Below are 14,605 nucleotides of genomic sequence, written 5' to 3' on the forward strand. Positions count from 1 at the left end.
GTCTGGGAATCTGTGGATCAGAATTTGTCAGTTTTTTGCTGGTGGCCTCTTCCACTCACACCACAAGGGCCTCTGTAGGTCGTCCTCCGGCTCGGGAGGATCCTTAATGGAGATTAAAACTCCTTCATTCATCCTCGTTCAGGTCAGCTTCTGCAGAAGGGCCTGCAGGTTAAACTCTGGCTGCAAAGACGCAGGAAGCAACCTGGTTGCTCTAGCCTGGGATGGCAGGGCCCCTGGACAACACCTGGTTGCTCAGCCTTCCCCTTCCTGCAAGCACAGACCCGCAGGTGTGGGGCGTGGGACACAGACCTGTGACCTTCCTGAGCACAGGTCACCGCCCCCAGCCTCTGTGACACTCTACCCAAGTCCTGGGGGATCAAGATCTCACCATCCAAGTTGTAGACAGGGCACCAGCTCAAAACTACAGGCACAGGCCTCCGCCGCAGTGGCGGGGCCAAGGGACCTTCTCTGGGAGGTGCAAATGCTGCCCAATGAGGGGGGAGTTGAAGGGTATAGAAAATAAGTTTGAGGCCATTTTCCTAAGCTTTTGTCATTTAAAATCCCAGGCCTCAGCCCGAGCAAAGGAACACAGAGGAACGTCACCTGACTGGCACCAGACCCTCCACCCTAATGGGTCACTTGATGCTGCCAAGCCGCAGGGAACTCCCTATTCACATTCCTGTTCCACCCTAAAGGAAGCCCAGATAACCCAGACCCTGGCTTCAGCTGGCCGCCATTTTCTGCCCTGAAAATGAGCCATGCCAGGGTCCACGGTTGACTCTGCCACTAAATACAGAATAGAGAAAAGCCTGCTGACCCGAGGTTCGCTTCCCACCTCTGTCAGGAGTGCGCCCTTTGTCCTAACCCAGGTGGTATTTGCTTCACTGCATAAACCCAATCAAAGCTACTCTTCATCTAAAGTGGGTAAACTTAATGGGATAGAAATTTCACTTTACGGCTGTGGCTGAATGATAGAGTGATTGCCTAGCATGTGTGAGGCCCTGGGTTCGATTCTCAGCACCGCATATAAATAAATGAAATAGAGGTCCATCAATAACTAAAAATATTAGAAGAAAGTGCATTTTATAAAACTCAGACAAAACCAATGTTAGGAAAAACTACAGAATCACTGGGGGCTCTTCTCTCCAAATCTGTACTCACCAGGGGAGAGCTCAGCTCGAGGGTCCTCGCGAATCCTCCAAGGCTCACAGCAATGCTCCAGACTCAGAAGTTCGAGGGTGGAATCCCACCGGGAACTGCCGCTCCCCAGAGGAGATGAGGAGTTGACTCCCCAGGGCCAGGACCTGCTCCCGCGTGCACCAGGGAGAGGATGGGTCTATATGAGGCGCTCCACCAGCCTGGCTCTGCGATTGGCCCTTGGGCGGGGTGGGCAGGATTCCTTCCCACCCCAGGCCTTGCTGCTGGGTGGTCCTCACCTCTGATGGGGACTCACAGGAGGCACCTGGCCTGCCCTGGGCCCATCTAACTTAATTGGCCTGGGGGACTGGGAATCAGGATCCTTGGTCCAAGCCCTTTTCTGGATCCCCTGGGTCCGGTGGGCGAGCAGGAGGAATTGGAGACATACACTTTGAGCTCTGTGCAGGGCCCCTGGCTCTCTCAAAAGCCCTTTTAGGATTTTTCTAATAGGTGTGTCTTTTGTTAAATATTTGACCTTTTGTCTCCCCCCTCCCAGAAACAGCTCCCGAGGTTGAACACAGTGAAAGAAGCTGGCCACAGGGGCACACGCCTATAATCCCAGCTACGCTGAGGCAGAGGCAGAGCTGAGGCAGGGGAATTGCAGGTTCAAGGCCAGCCTGAGCAACTCAGAGAGACCTGTAGCAAAGATCGAAAGGCCTGGGGAGCTGGGCGTGGTGGCGCTCTCCTGTAATCCCAGTGGCTTGAGAGGCTGAGGCAGGAGGATCACCAGTTCAAAGCCAGCCTCAGCAAAGGCGAGGTACTAAGCAACTCAGTGAGACCCTCTCTCTAAATTAAATACAAAATAGTGCTGGGGATGTGGCTCAGTGGTCGAGTGTCCCTGGGTTCAATCCCCAGTACCAAAAAAAAGGCCCGGGGATGTGGCTCAGCAGAAGAGCACTTGTCTAGTGTGCAGAGGGCCCTGGGTTGATCCCTGGTCAGTCACACACACAAAGTGGAGATGTCTGTTGCTCTTCGTGAACACGCTCTATCAAGCGCACCTGAGTTTGTGTTAATGGGTGCTATTTGGAAAGCCCCTAGATACACGTGCCACGGGAGGTGGGGTTATTACCAGGGAACCAGTGGTAGAAATTGGGAAATTCTGATGACCAATAATGTGGTTAACCAGGCCCACCTGAGGAAGCTCCCAAAACAGGCCTCCTTGCTGGAGAAAACACTCACATGTGTCCAGGAGCACGCAGCCCCCCAACTCCCTGAGCGCAGGGGAGCTCCAGGGAGCCCCTCCCAAGCACCTCGGCCTCCAGCTGTCCACCTGGACCTTAAAACAGCTTTGTAAGAAGTGGGTCTACGTGAGAACGTGTCCCGGAGCTCTGCGAGCCCATCCAGCCACTTAACTGAACACCAGGAAGGGTCACGGAAGCCCCCAGTTCAGAGGCAGGTGGTCAGATCCAGGGCAGAGCCTGGGGCACTCGACTGGCATCTGAACTGAGAAGGGGGATGGGAGGGTGGCAAAGATTCTCTGACCAAATTGTCAACCTTCCCCTAGGAACCTTCCCCTAGGCCCGTGTGTGCCTCCCGGGAAATCCAGTTGTAGCAACTCAGTGTAGCCAGAACCCCACCGCCATACCTGCTCACACTCCATGTCCCATCCTCCACCCCCAGGTGACCGCTGGTCACCCCTGCCTTCAGCAAGAACCCCCAGCCCCACTTAGTGAGGACCCCATCCCTAATGCTGCTTCCTATTTTCCATCCATGCCCACCCCCTGGCTGGCTCTAACTGCCCCCTGCCCGGGCTGTGGTTAACCAGGCAGTGAACCTGGCAGTGGTCCCAGTGAAGGTCTTCCCATATTTTGTTTTTTCGTGCTGGGGATCAAACCAGGGCCTTGCACATGCTGGGCAAGTGCTCTACCACTGAGCTACACCCCAGCCCTTTTTAATTTTTGCTTTGACAGAGTTGCCCAGGCTGACCTAGAACTTGGGATCTCCTGTCTCAGCCTCCTTTGTCCCTAGGATCACAGATGCACTGGCAAAGTCAGCCTTTTTAAAAGACATTTTTATCTGTTACACTTTGTGGTGCTAGCAACCCGACCCAGGGCCTCGGCATGCTGGGCAGGCGCTCCACCGCTGAGCCCACCCCAGCCTGTGGAGGTTTTAAAATATACAAATGCGTGGAGATTGAGAAGTTATCTTTTGCTTCTTTCTGACTTCTGTTCTTCCCAGGAATCAGGACTGAAATGTCGGGTAGCATTCCCATGGTTACGTAATTCCCTGGGGAGGATGACAGATTGAAACAGACTTCTGTTGGGATGAGTGACCTGGGGTGGGTAGACAGAGCCTGCAAAGGTGACCGGCTGTGTGGAAGAGGAAGAGTGTGGCCTGAACAGAGCCCTTGAGGAACTGGTAAGAAGCCACAATCCAAAGCCATCCACGGGGCCGAGGGTGCTCAGCGGCAAAAGCTGGGTTTCCACGCCCGGGGGAGAGCAGGTCAGCAGAGTGCCCAGGCCACCAAGTTCCGCAAGCTCGGGGCTCCCAGCGCAGGCAGGGGGATGTCTGCCTCGGAGGACCCTGTCTGAACTGGCTGCCTCTAGACAGACTCCGGAAGCCAGGAGCCAGCTCACGGGGCCCCAGGAAAAGGCAGCAGCCGGGTGGGAGCCCCAAGCACAGCGTTCGGGTGAGACGAAGCTGTCCCCACTGCGTGCAGACAGGAGAGGTGTGGGCCGTGCCTGCCTCGTGGGTGACATGGCCCCCTGGTGACCGGTGTGGCAGTCGCTCTTCACTTGCGTGGCACTACTCTCTAGGACAAAGCGATGTCCTCGTGTCCTTAACTGTGTCCAAGCGCGTAGCAGGTGTGACGTGTTTGGGGGTAAACAATCAGGAGCACAGAGTCCTGAGGTTTTCTTTCCATGCTCTTCTTTGGGGTCTGGAAAGAGCCACTGAGAAGGTCAGAGCAGAACAGAGGACACCTGAGGAGACCTGCATCAGCAAGAGGAGGAAGCTGGCCGCGTGTCCCCTGGCTCAGAGCTTCTGGAGGGCAGAGCCGGTGCCTCAGCACGAGAGGTGTGCCACAGGCAGAAATGGACCTCAAGAGTGGCCACGTCATGATGTGGAACTGCCTCCTGGGGACCCCCAGTGCAGACCTTTGTTGTCCGGGATGTTTGTTTTATTTTGTGGGGCTGAGGATGGAACCCAGAGCCTCATGCATGCTAGGAAGGCACTCAGCCACTGAGCCACACCCCAGTCCTGTTTAGTTTTTTTTTTTTTTTTCCTTTTGAGATAGAGTCTCACTAAGTTGCTGAGGCTGGCCTTGAACTTGAAATCCTCCTGCTTCAGCCTCCTGAGTACCTGCGGTTACAGATGCACTCCACCACGCCCAGCTCCAGATCTTTAAAGAGCCACACAAATGCACACCTAAGACAAACACATGCACACACAAATAACACACACACCAAAGTGTACAAAAGTAGGCCTTGGAGATGATAGACGGTCATGTACTTGAGCAAACAGAAAACTTCCCTGAAATCGTGCATGTGGTGCGACTGTCACTCACGACTGCACACTTGTGTTCTGTGTCCATCTGTATATGGCGTTGTATATCCATACCTGCTAGACTAGGTGACACACAGCTGTGGACGGAGGACACATTCCTCACATGCAGGACCGAGGTGACTAGTTTTCACGTAATCCTATGCACGTCTCATGTCCGCGCTGTGTGTGGTCTTCCTGCCTTGAAGGTGGTTCTCACGTCACTCTCCCATGAGGACTTCCCTGCCCACTACTGAAGCCAGACAGGCAGTCAGTGTAGTGAGGTAAATAGGGTCAAATTGAGAAAACAGAGGCCAGTTTGAGTCTGGGAAGTTGGAAATCACCTCTGGGAGGCTGGACCATTTATGTCTCCGAAACCCTTTGCTATTCCGCCTGCCACTAAGGTAGTTAGTTAAGCATCTCGGAGCAGAGCGCTGCTGATCTATGCCCCCTGGGCTGCCCACCTGCTCCCCCAGGCCATCCCACACCTCCCCCAGTCACGGTGCAGGCTGAGGGGAAACGGACGAGGTAACAGACAAGAATCAGGAGAAGAGGGGGAACTGGGACGTGCCAAAGGGACAGGACTTCCTCACCCCACGGACTCCGCCTTGGGTCCTCGTCTTCCACTGGGAGAAGTCCGTTCACGATCTCTCCGAGCGTCTCACTTTCTACTCGACGCTTGCCTGGGTGAGCTCCTCTGGTGTTAAACTTCAACACTGGAGGAAGCAGGACTCGTCATGGTCACCGGCAACCGGCGGTCTCAGTGTAAGTAACACCGGTGGCCCTCTCTGGCCCACTCACCTGTTTTGTTCCAAGACCGTCCACGTCACCCCCCCCACCCCAACCACGGAGCTGATCACCTGCCCCATTTGCTCCTGGCTGGATCCCAGGACAGCGTGTGCACCGGGCGGCACACTGGGTTCTGGTGGTGAGCAGCTCTCTGCCCTCCACAGGCTCTGGGGGTGCTCCCTCACCCCTCTGCACTGTCTGGAGCTGGCATCTGCCCTCGTGAGCAACCAGATGCTGGAGACTCTGGACCTGGGCCAGAACGCCTTGGGACTGAGCGGAGTGACCGTGCTCCTGGAGGCCTTGAGGGCCAGCAGCGGGCCCCTGAGGACGCTCAGGTATGGTCTTCCTGCTCCACACGCGGGCTTCCCTCGAAGAGATCAGTGCTGCCCAGGAAGGGGAGGCGGGGGTGACACACCCCTTTCCCAGCAGCCCCTCGCCTGGGGGATTCCGTCCACTGCCCCCTTCTCCTAAGCGCTTCTCTTGGATTCGAGTGTTGTGCAGTGTTGTCCAGCACACGCGGTACTGGGCACGCGGATGCTCAGACCCCCTGGGGCACAGGCTGGAGCTTGCCTGTGGGTGCGCAGGACTGGCGTGGGCGCACCGCACACCCAGCCAGGACGCGTGGTTCCTGTTCTTGCCGTCTCCGGGGTCCCAGGGTTGCCTGGGTCCCCGCTGAGCGAAGCTGGTTCTCCAGGGGTTTCCTTGACGGGGGAACATCTGCAGCCCTCCAGTACCTTGACCTGTCTTGGCTTCCTCGGGCCTTTCCCCAAAGCCCTCGCAGACGGCTCCTCCCTTCCAGCAGAGCAGACCCACGTTTCCTGCTCTCGGGCCACAGGTGTGCACACTGTTACCAGAGGCCCAGGGAGAGGAGAGCGGGCCGTCCCCACCTGCCAGGTGGAGCAAGGCAGAGGAGGAGGGCTTTATTTAAGATACAGGCAGGACAGGATCTGGCCGGGAGCTGGCCCACCCTGCTCTGGTCCTCTGTGCACCGTCCCCACCTCCACTGCCATCTCTTTTCGGGGAGGATTGGGGTAGGGACCAGGAAGCAGTGTTCCTATTTCTCACCCCTTGTAAAAGTTGTGGAACCTGTGACATCCCCGGTGGCCAGCCCACTGTCATTCGCTCCAGGAATGCAACTCCTGCTTCCACAGGAATGTCCAAGCTGGCCTCATTCAGGGGCTGTGAGTTGTAGACATGGCAACCACTCAACCTGGTTTGCAGTGCAGGGGTGTGTCCGGGGCTGGAGCAAGCCATAATGCCACCAAGAAGTATGGTGGGACCTCGAGCCCTGTGGCCTCCCGCCTCATGTTGTGGTCTGGACCTATTTCTGTCCCCTGTTATCCCTCAGCGACACCCTCCGCCATCCCACCTCACATGAGCGGGGCTGGACATGGCGGCCACGTGGATCCAAGTTGATGTTTCACCCTGGGGTTCGCTTTGGCATTCTTGGTTCTATGAGCGTCCCCCCACCACTGGGACTCGGGACCAGGGCCCTTGTCCACGAGCCACACCCCCTGCCCTTTTCATTTCCTATTTTGAGACAAGTTCTCACTAAGTTGCTTAGGGCCTGGCTAAGTTGCCCAGGCTGGCCTTGAACTTGTAATTCTCCTGCTTCCGCCTCCCCAGCTGCTGGGATTAGAAGCATGCCCCAGCGTGTCCGGCTCTACTGAATGTTTGACTATCCAATATCTTCTTGGCTTTAGAAAAAATGTATTCATTCACTCAAATATTTTGTATTTTAGTAGCACGTGGGTATGGGGCACAGTATGATAACTGGATATATGTATAGAGTGTGTGCTGATCACATCAGGGTCTTTAATAATTCTATCTCCTTGAACATTTAAAAATGATTTTAATTGACCTGTAATAATCGCATGTATTTATGGGGTACAGTGATCATATTTTTTGAGGTGCTGGGGATCAGACCCAGAGGTGCTCTACCACTGAGCTGCACCCCAGCCTTTTGTCTTTTATTTTGAAGCGGGGTCTTCCCAAGTTTCCCCGGTTGGCCGTGTGAGTAGCTGGGATCGCGGGTGCGCCCGCCCTGGCTGGCATGACGCTGCACTACGCGTATACAGTGAGTGCTGACCCAGTGGGCACGGTTCACGTTTCCGTCTCCTTATTACCTTGTGGAGCCTTTGGGCTCCTCTTCTAGTGACTCAGGATGTACACTAGCCGCTGTGAACCACGGTGCCCTCCCTGTGCCGTGGAACGCCAGGGCTGTGCCTTCTGTTTGGTGCTGTTCAGTCTCCTCTGTCCTCCTGCACCTTCCCACCCTCTGGGAATCTCTACTCTGCATCCAGATGGACTTCCAGCTTCTGCGCTGGGGAGACGCGTGGACTTGTCTGTCTTAGCCATCTTTCTTGGGAGGTCATCTGGCTGGGGTGAGCGCCTGTCTCTCCAGCGGGCAGCACCTGGGCTGCTCCCACCTGGCTGGACAGGAAGGTCAGTGGGAGGGGCTGCCTGAGGACAGGTGTGCCAGCAGAGGGGACGGGAGCGAGGCTCTGTGTGGTGATTACAGAAACGACTGCGGCTGGGGGAGCCCGTGGCTGGGTTCTTGAGGTCTTTGCAGGACGTGTGTCTGCACTTGGACGTTTCTCAGGATCACTATTTTGTGGATCCAAAAATGTCTCCCGCCGCAAATGTCCTGAAACCTTCCTGGGCACTTGGGCTGTTTGCAGTGAATTTGGGGACAACAGAACTAGCTTTTCTGTTAGTGCCGATGTCCTCTGGTCCCCCAGGTTGAAGATGGACAAGTGGAACGCGAAGGTCCAGGAGGTGCTGAGGGAGGTGAAGGAGAGCAACCCTGGCCTGACCCTGGACAGTGCCTTGGGGACGAAGGCTCCCTCCTGCTGCCAGTTCTTTTTCTCGACACCCTGAGTCTCTCTCCCTCCTGGCTGTGTGTCCCAGGGGGTCTGGTCTCGCTCTCATGGTGGAGGTCAAGGGGCCAGGTGGTGGTGGTCCCTGGGCTGGGGGTCAAACGTAGGCTTGAGCATCGATTTCTTTCTTCACAGTGAGTTCTGATCACGGGCACCTCGGGGGGTAATAAAGGGAAGGTCCTGAGCTTGGAGCTGCCTTTGTCCATGTGCTTGGGGGGGGGGGGTCACAGGGGCGTGGGTGGCGTATTAGCTGGGAAAAGGGTGGCCTGGGAGTGTGCTCAGGACAGTCCATTCCTCTGTCCTTGGCCTGATTCAGTCGCTGCCTGGTGACTACAGGATTGTTGTATGTATGTATTGTTTTGGTTGTAGATGGACACAATACCTTTCTTTTTGTGTGGTGCTGAGGATCGAACCCAGTGCCCCACGTGTGCCAGGCAAGCGCTCCACCCCTGAGCGGCAGCCACAGGGTCAGTATTGTTTTTATATCCTAACTTGGGATTTGGCAGATTTTTTCCCCAAAGGGCCAGATAGTCACTTTTAGGCACTGAAGGCCACGTAGACCCCGCCACGCTGCTCAGCCCTGCGCTCAGAGCAGGGAAGTGGCCACATGGGTCAACAGGTGGGCAGGACTCTGTGCCAACAGGGGCTTGGCCCTGGGCCACAGTGCTCCAAACCCCCCGTGCACTTGGGTGACATATCTACATATCGTGCAGTGCTGGGGATCACACCCAGGGTCTCGTGTGCGGGGCGAACCTCTACCACTGAGCTGCATCCCTAGCCCTTTAAATATATTTTAGTGAAACTTGGCAGAGATTTCCCCAAAGAGATTTATTTATTTCATAAGCAAAGGAGGACCAGCACAGAGCCCCTTTGAGGCGGGTGTCCTTGGAGTGTGAACTGATGCCCTCTGGACCGTGGGCAGTGCTGAGAGAACTTGCTGTTTGTCACCTGAGGAGGAGCTGCTGGCGTCTTGCAAAGATCAGAAAGGCATGCCCACCCCCAGCCCAGAGAGGTCCTGCCCTGCTGTCCTGGTGCTGAGGAGGCACAGGATGTGGGACAGGGGCTCTGGACATCCTGGGGCTGAGGTTTTAACAGCTCCTCTCTTGTAGGTGAGAAAAACCTCCTGCCCGGTCTTTATTTACCCAGTGGGGAGACTGGGGGAGGGGACCTTACCCTGGGGACTGTTCAGGCAAGACCCCCTCACAGGCTTCAGCCCCAGAATGGCTGACACCTAGGGTCAGACCCTCTCAAGGTGGGGTCCCCTGTGCACCGGGGGTACAGCTGTATCCCTGTTTCCTGCCCACTGGGGCCAGCAAGACCAGTGAGATTTAAAAAGAGAATAGAAAATAGTGAAATGCGTAGGGACAGATGGGTGTTTCCGGGGCCGGGGGAGGGGACGCAGAGTGACTTGCTCCGTGGCTGCGGAATGTCCCTCGGTGACTTAAGCTCTGAAAGTCGCTGCCTGTGATTGTGAGGGTCAGGTCCCAGCCCCGTTCCTCCCCTGAGAAGGTCACAGTGGGAAGTGGGATGTGTGTGTGTTGCCACCGCAGCGAGGGCTCAGGCATCCCAGGTGTGCCCAGGGGCAGAACCCCCAGTGCTTACTGCACCTGTGAAAGTGGACTTTGAAGTAGGAGTGACTCCTACAGGTGTAGAGGTCGCAGCAGGAGAGGAGGTGGCACGGAAAGAGGAGGGTGCAGAGTGGGAGAGATGGGGCTCAGACTGGGGAGGCCGGGGCCACAGCACCACGACAGAGGGAGGGGCCATCCTCGGGTGTCACTGCGGGGGCTTCGCTTACCTCAGCCAGGAGGGAGGTGGGTGGTGGGGTGAGGTTGGAAGCACCCCTTCTTTTCCTGAACAGGTGAGAGCACAGTAACTGGGTGAATGTCTGCATTTACAGCCATCCCAAGACCCCAGTGTGGCATGAAGTGTGGCTGCTACCCAACCCCATGTGGTCTCCCTGTGCCTGCAGCTCTAGAGAAAGCTGAGTTTATACGTCGGGCCCAGTAGGACTGGCAACCATAAAGCAATCCTGAGGCATGCTGGGTGAGTGCAACAGCCTCAAACCGCTGTTGCACCATAGTGATATTGTGGTTGCCTGCAGGTAACTTGGACCCTGGGAATGAAGCCGAGGACCAGGGTGCTGTGATTATCTGAGGGCCACACTGGCCTTCATCTACGGGGGACAGGGTGGTTTATGGAACAGCTTGTGTTTCCATAGCTGGTTTTCTTTTTCTTTCTTTTATTTTTTTGTGGGGGGACCAGGTATTGAACTCAGGGGCACCTGACCACTGAGCCCCATCCCCAGCCCTATTTTGTATTTGATTTAGAGACAGGGTCGCACCTTGCTGTTGCTGAGGCTGGCTTTGAACTTGAGATCCTCCTGCCTCAGCCTCCTGGGGTGCAGGGATTACAGGCGTGTGCACCTTATGCCCGGCCATAATTGGTTTTCCCTATGGAAGAAAATGAAACAACTTCTAAACATGAACTCACGATAAAATAGGCAGAGAGCACCCAGTTAAACAGGAGGGATGAAGATGCCGCTGGGTTGGAGAGAGGTTTTAAAGGATATGAGGGAACTCAGAAGCCTAAAGTGCTTGGTGGGGCCGGGGAGCTGCTCCTCCGTGGAGCCTCACATGGCACATGTGGGCCCTGGTTTCCAGCCCCGGCACCGGGAAAAAACGTGTTCACCAATGACTGCGCACAGAACGTGAGTTGGTATTCCTACCATCTACAAAAGATGCACGGAAGTTACCCGTGTCTGTCTGCCCGTCACGTAAGAGTCAAACAAGCCGTGAAAATCTTTACCTAGAAGACATTTGCCCAGGTTGGAGTTTCAAGGTCCCAGCAGACATGACTTGTCAGGAAACAGACATCTGTGTCCCTCTGTAAAGTCCTGTGATCGGTGCATCATGATCAGTGGGGTTCACGGCAGGTCATGTGACGACACACGCACACTGTGGTCAGTTTCATTTCCCTGTCCCCCTTTCCCTCTCATCCTACCCACTGTGCTATTTTATGAAAACCACTTCCCTCCTCGTTTCCAACTTCCACAGATGAGAGAGCACGATCGACCCTGACTTTCTGCTTCACATTTCACTCAGCATGATGTTCCCCAATTCCCGCCACGTACCAACAGGGATATGGTTTCACTCTCCTATGTAGCTGAGTGGAACCACTAATGCACACACACATGCACACACACGCACATGCATGCACATGCACACACGCACACGCACACACATGCACACACACGCACACACATGCACATGCACACACGCACACGCACATGCACACATGCACACCCACGCACACCACATCTTCTTCATCCGCTCATCTGCTGAAGGACGCCTGGGCTGGTTCCATGACTTGGCTGTGTGACTTGTGTCACTACAGGATGTGGATTTGGGTAAGTACCCAGGAGTGCACGTGGGTCACCTGGAGTCCCACTCCCTATGCACACGACGTGCCACCTGGCCTCTGGTTCGTGTGGCTGGTTTGTGTGGGACCTCCCAGCAGTGGTGTGAGCAGGTGGGTGGTGGAGAGAGCAGGTGTCACGAGCAGGTGTGGCATCGTCCCGCTGGTGAGTCCAGTTGAACGAGGGAAGTGGACGAAGGGCTCTGAGGGCTCAGAGAGCAGCTCGGGGCTTCAGTCTTAGAGAAGCGGAAGGCCGGGCGTTGGGTGCCGCGAGCCCATCCCGGGCGGCTGGACTCAGAACCCCGAAGACCTGCAGTGCACCTGTGGCCACCATAGAGCCCAGGCAGCGGGAGGGCTGAGAGCCCGCGAGGTGTCCGCGAGGAGGAAGTGGTCAGAGGGCGGATCTGCTGATGGAGGGGGTGGTGACAGCGGAGGAGGCTGCTGCGCCTTCCAGGAAACCCTGCGGTGCTGGCCACAGGAAGGGCACCAAGGAAGCAAGTGCAGGGCCAAGACCCAGGCTGGGGTGGGCTGGGGTGGGCACAGGGGTCAGCCAGGGCGGGCGACCCCGGGCAGGGTGGGGTGGGGCGAGGTGGGCCTTCTTCCCAGAGTGCCTCCTGGTCTGGAATCCCAGCCCCTCTCAGCCTGCGGTGGATCACCTGCTCATCTCAGTTGACGCCAGGATGGCCCAGCGGGAGGTGGAGGTTGGGGTGTCTGACCCCGGGAAGGCAGCTGTCCCAGGGCGGACTTTGGGTCTTGGTCCTTACCTCCTGCCTCTGTGGTGGACCTGTGGCGTGGAACGGGAAGATTTCCTGTCCTGGTCTCCCCTGCGGCATGGCTCAGGACCACCAAGACTCAGAGGCAACCTGTGGCCCGTCAGCGGGCGAGTGAAGAGAGAGCGGCGGCGTGTCCCTGCAAGGGGTGCAATCAGCTAAGGCGGAGCGTTCGCCGCAGCACTGCTGGGCTGGAGATGACGGCCGGGTGGACAAGCCACTCGAGGACCCTGCAGCTGTCCGCCTTCACCCAGGAACAGGCTTGTGTCAGATTCACCCACGGGGTCCCTGAGCTCCAGACCCCCCATCCCAGGTCCCCACCACCCCAAGAACTTTCAAAACTAGGAGAAGAATAAGGGAGGAATGTTCTATGAGCCTGTGACAGGCAGTGCGCACGTTCCTGTGCACAGAGGCTGCGTGATCTCGCACGGGGGATCCGAGCAGCCAAGCTCACAGAGCAGAGTGGGGTGGTGGCAGGGGACTGGGGCTGGGTGGGTCACGGGCACAACTTCAGTTGTAAGAGGAACAAGTCCTGGGACCGCAAGTATAGCCTGGCGGCTGATGAGCAGCACCACGCAGTTCCCTTGGACCGTGCAGAGCCGATTCCTGGTGTGCCCTCCTCTCCCAGTCCGACGGTCACCTGTGAGGTGCCGGCATGCTGATTGGTGGTATCACTAGAGTGTGTGTGTGTATCCAGTCACCTCATCGCACACCTTGAGAAGGTACAGTTGCTTTCCCGTCCTGGGGGTCCAGTCCAGGGCCTTCATGTGCCCGGCGAGTGCCCTCCACTGAGCCGCCCAGCCTGACACAATTTGCACTTGTCCATCATTCTCCACTCAGCTGGGGTGAAGCTCAAGGGCAGTGTGTGAAGAGGGGCCGCTAGCTGTGCTCTCTGCCGGCAGGTCCCCTTCTGCGCCTGTCAGGGTTCCTCACGACATCCACACCAATGGGCAGCAGGAGGGGAGGTCAGGTCCCCTTTGTCTGCCCAGAGGTCCACTCTGTTAGCTCCAGGGACCCTGCCACCTCCTCAGCCGTCCCTCCAAACAATAAAATATGGTTTCTGTGCCTAAACAGTGTCAAAGGTAACACTTCTCTGTGCGGTCCCCAACTTCTCCTGGAATAACGCAGGAGCCTCCTAACAGTCTCAGCGAATTTGTCCTCCTCTTCCAAGTGTCCCACGTCACCTGAGGGATCACCCCCCCCATGCCTACATGCAAACATGTGTGACCCTATCTGTCCCTAGAGCTCCTGGTGGCCCCTGTCTGCCCTCAGGAGGAGGCCTAGGCCTTGCCGAGGTCTCGCTGCCCTGGGTGATCTGCTCTCCACGCATGGTCACACTCCTCCTGCCCGTGGTAACCTCCTGGTGGTGGCTGCGTGAGTCCCCTCTCATCTCCACAGGATCACGAGCACACTGTTCTTTCATGTGCCCACAGAACTAGCTCCGGATACGTTCCTTCCTCACTCTTCCGCTCGTTTTGAAAGTTCACGGGTGGCGGGACCTGGGATGGGGGGCTCTGGAGCTCAGGAACCCGCCGGCTTCAGAGGTGAATGTGACACAAGCCCGTTCCTGGGTGAAGGCAGAGAGCTTTGGGGTCCTTAATTCCCTGAAAGAGCTGTGTCTCTCACCCCCGTTCTGTGACTTTTCAGGATGCTGTGACCTGGGGGCAGCCCCCAGCCCATGACTTGGGCACCCAGCCTGGTGTCCGGCCAGCAGGAGTGGGGCAGCTACTCTTCCTCACAGGGCCAGGGCTGGGGAGGGCCGGTGGGTCAAGGCCAGGCAGGTTCAGGGTCAGGTCCTCTGACGGCTGAGTTGTGGCCCCTCCCCACCCCAATGTGGCCCCCCAGGTTACTTGGAAAAGTGATTAAGGTTAATGAGGCTGCTGAAGAGGCCTGCTGCTATGTATGTCCTCATGTCCTCAAGAGATCAGGACAAGGGACGAACTTGTGAGGCCACAGGGAGCCCCAGAGGGGCCTTGGGAGGAGCCAGCCCTGCCTGACCTTGACTTTGGACTTTGGTCCTCGGAGCTGAGAGCTAAGGTGTTGCTGACCGGCCACCTCCCTGCCGTGACAACCCTA

At 56.8% G+C, this 14,605-nt stretch overlaps 1 long non-coding RNA gene across 1 annotated transcript; it reads right to left on the reverse strand.

Annotated features, from left to right (window-relative positions):
• Positions 1-9,154: 9,154 nt before the first annotated feature.
• Positions 9,155-12,277, reverse strand: LOC124084024 (uncharacterized). Its single transcript, XR_006849008.2, has 4 exons — positions 11,151-12,277; positions 10,687-10,795; positions 10,141-10,195; positions 9,155-9,952 (listed from the first exon to the last, which is right to left on the reverse strand). It is a non-coding gene; the product is annotated as an uncharacterized LOC124084024 (long non-coding RNA).
• Between the last annotated feature and the right edge of the window lie 2,328 nt (positions 12,278-14,605).

The sequence above is a fragment of the Marmota monax genome, unplaced genomic scaffold (assembly GCF_021218885.2).
Source record: "Marmota monax isolate L192 unplaced genomic scaffold, Marmota_monax_Labrador192_F-V1.1 WCK01_AAM20220418_F8-fsc00215, whole genome shotgun sequence".
NCBI classification, from domain to species: Eukaryota; Metazoa; Chordata; class Mammalia; order Rodentia; family Sciuridae; genus Marmota; species Marmota monax.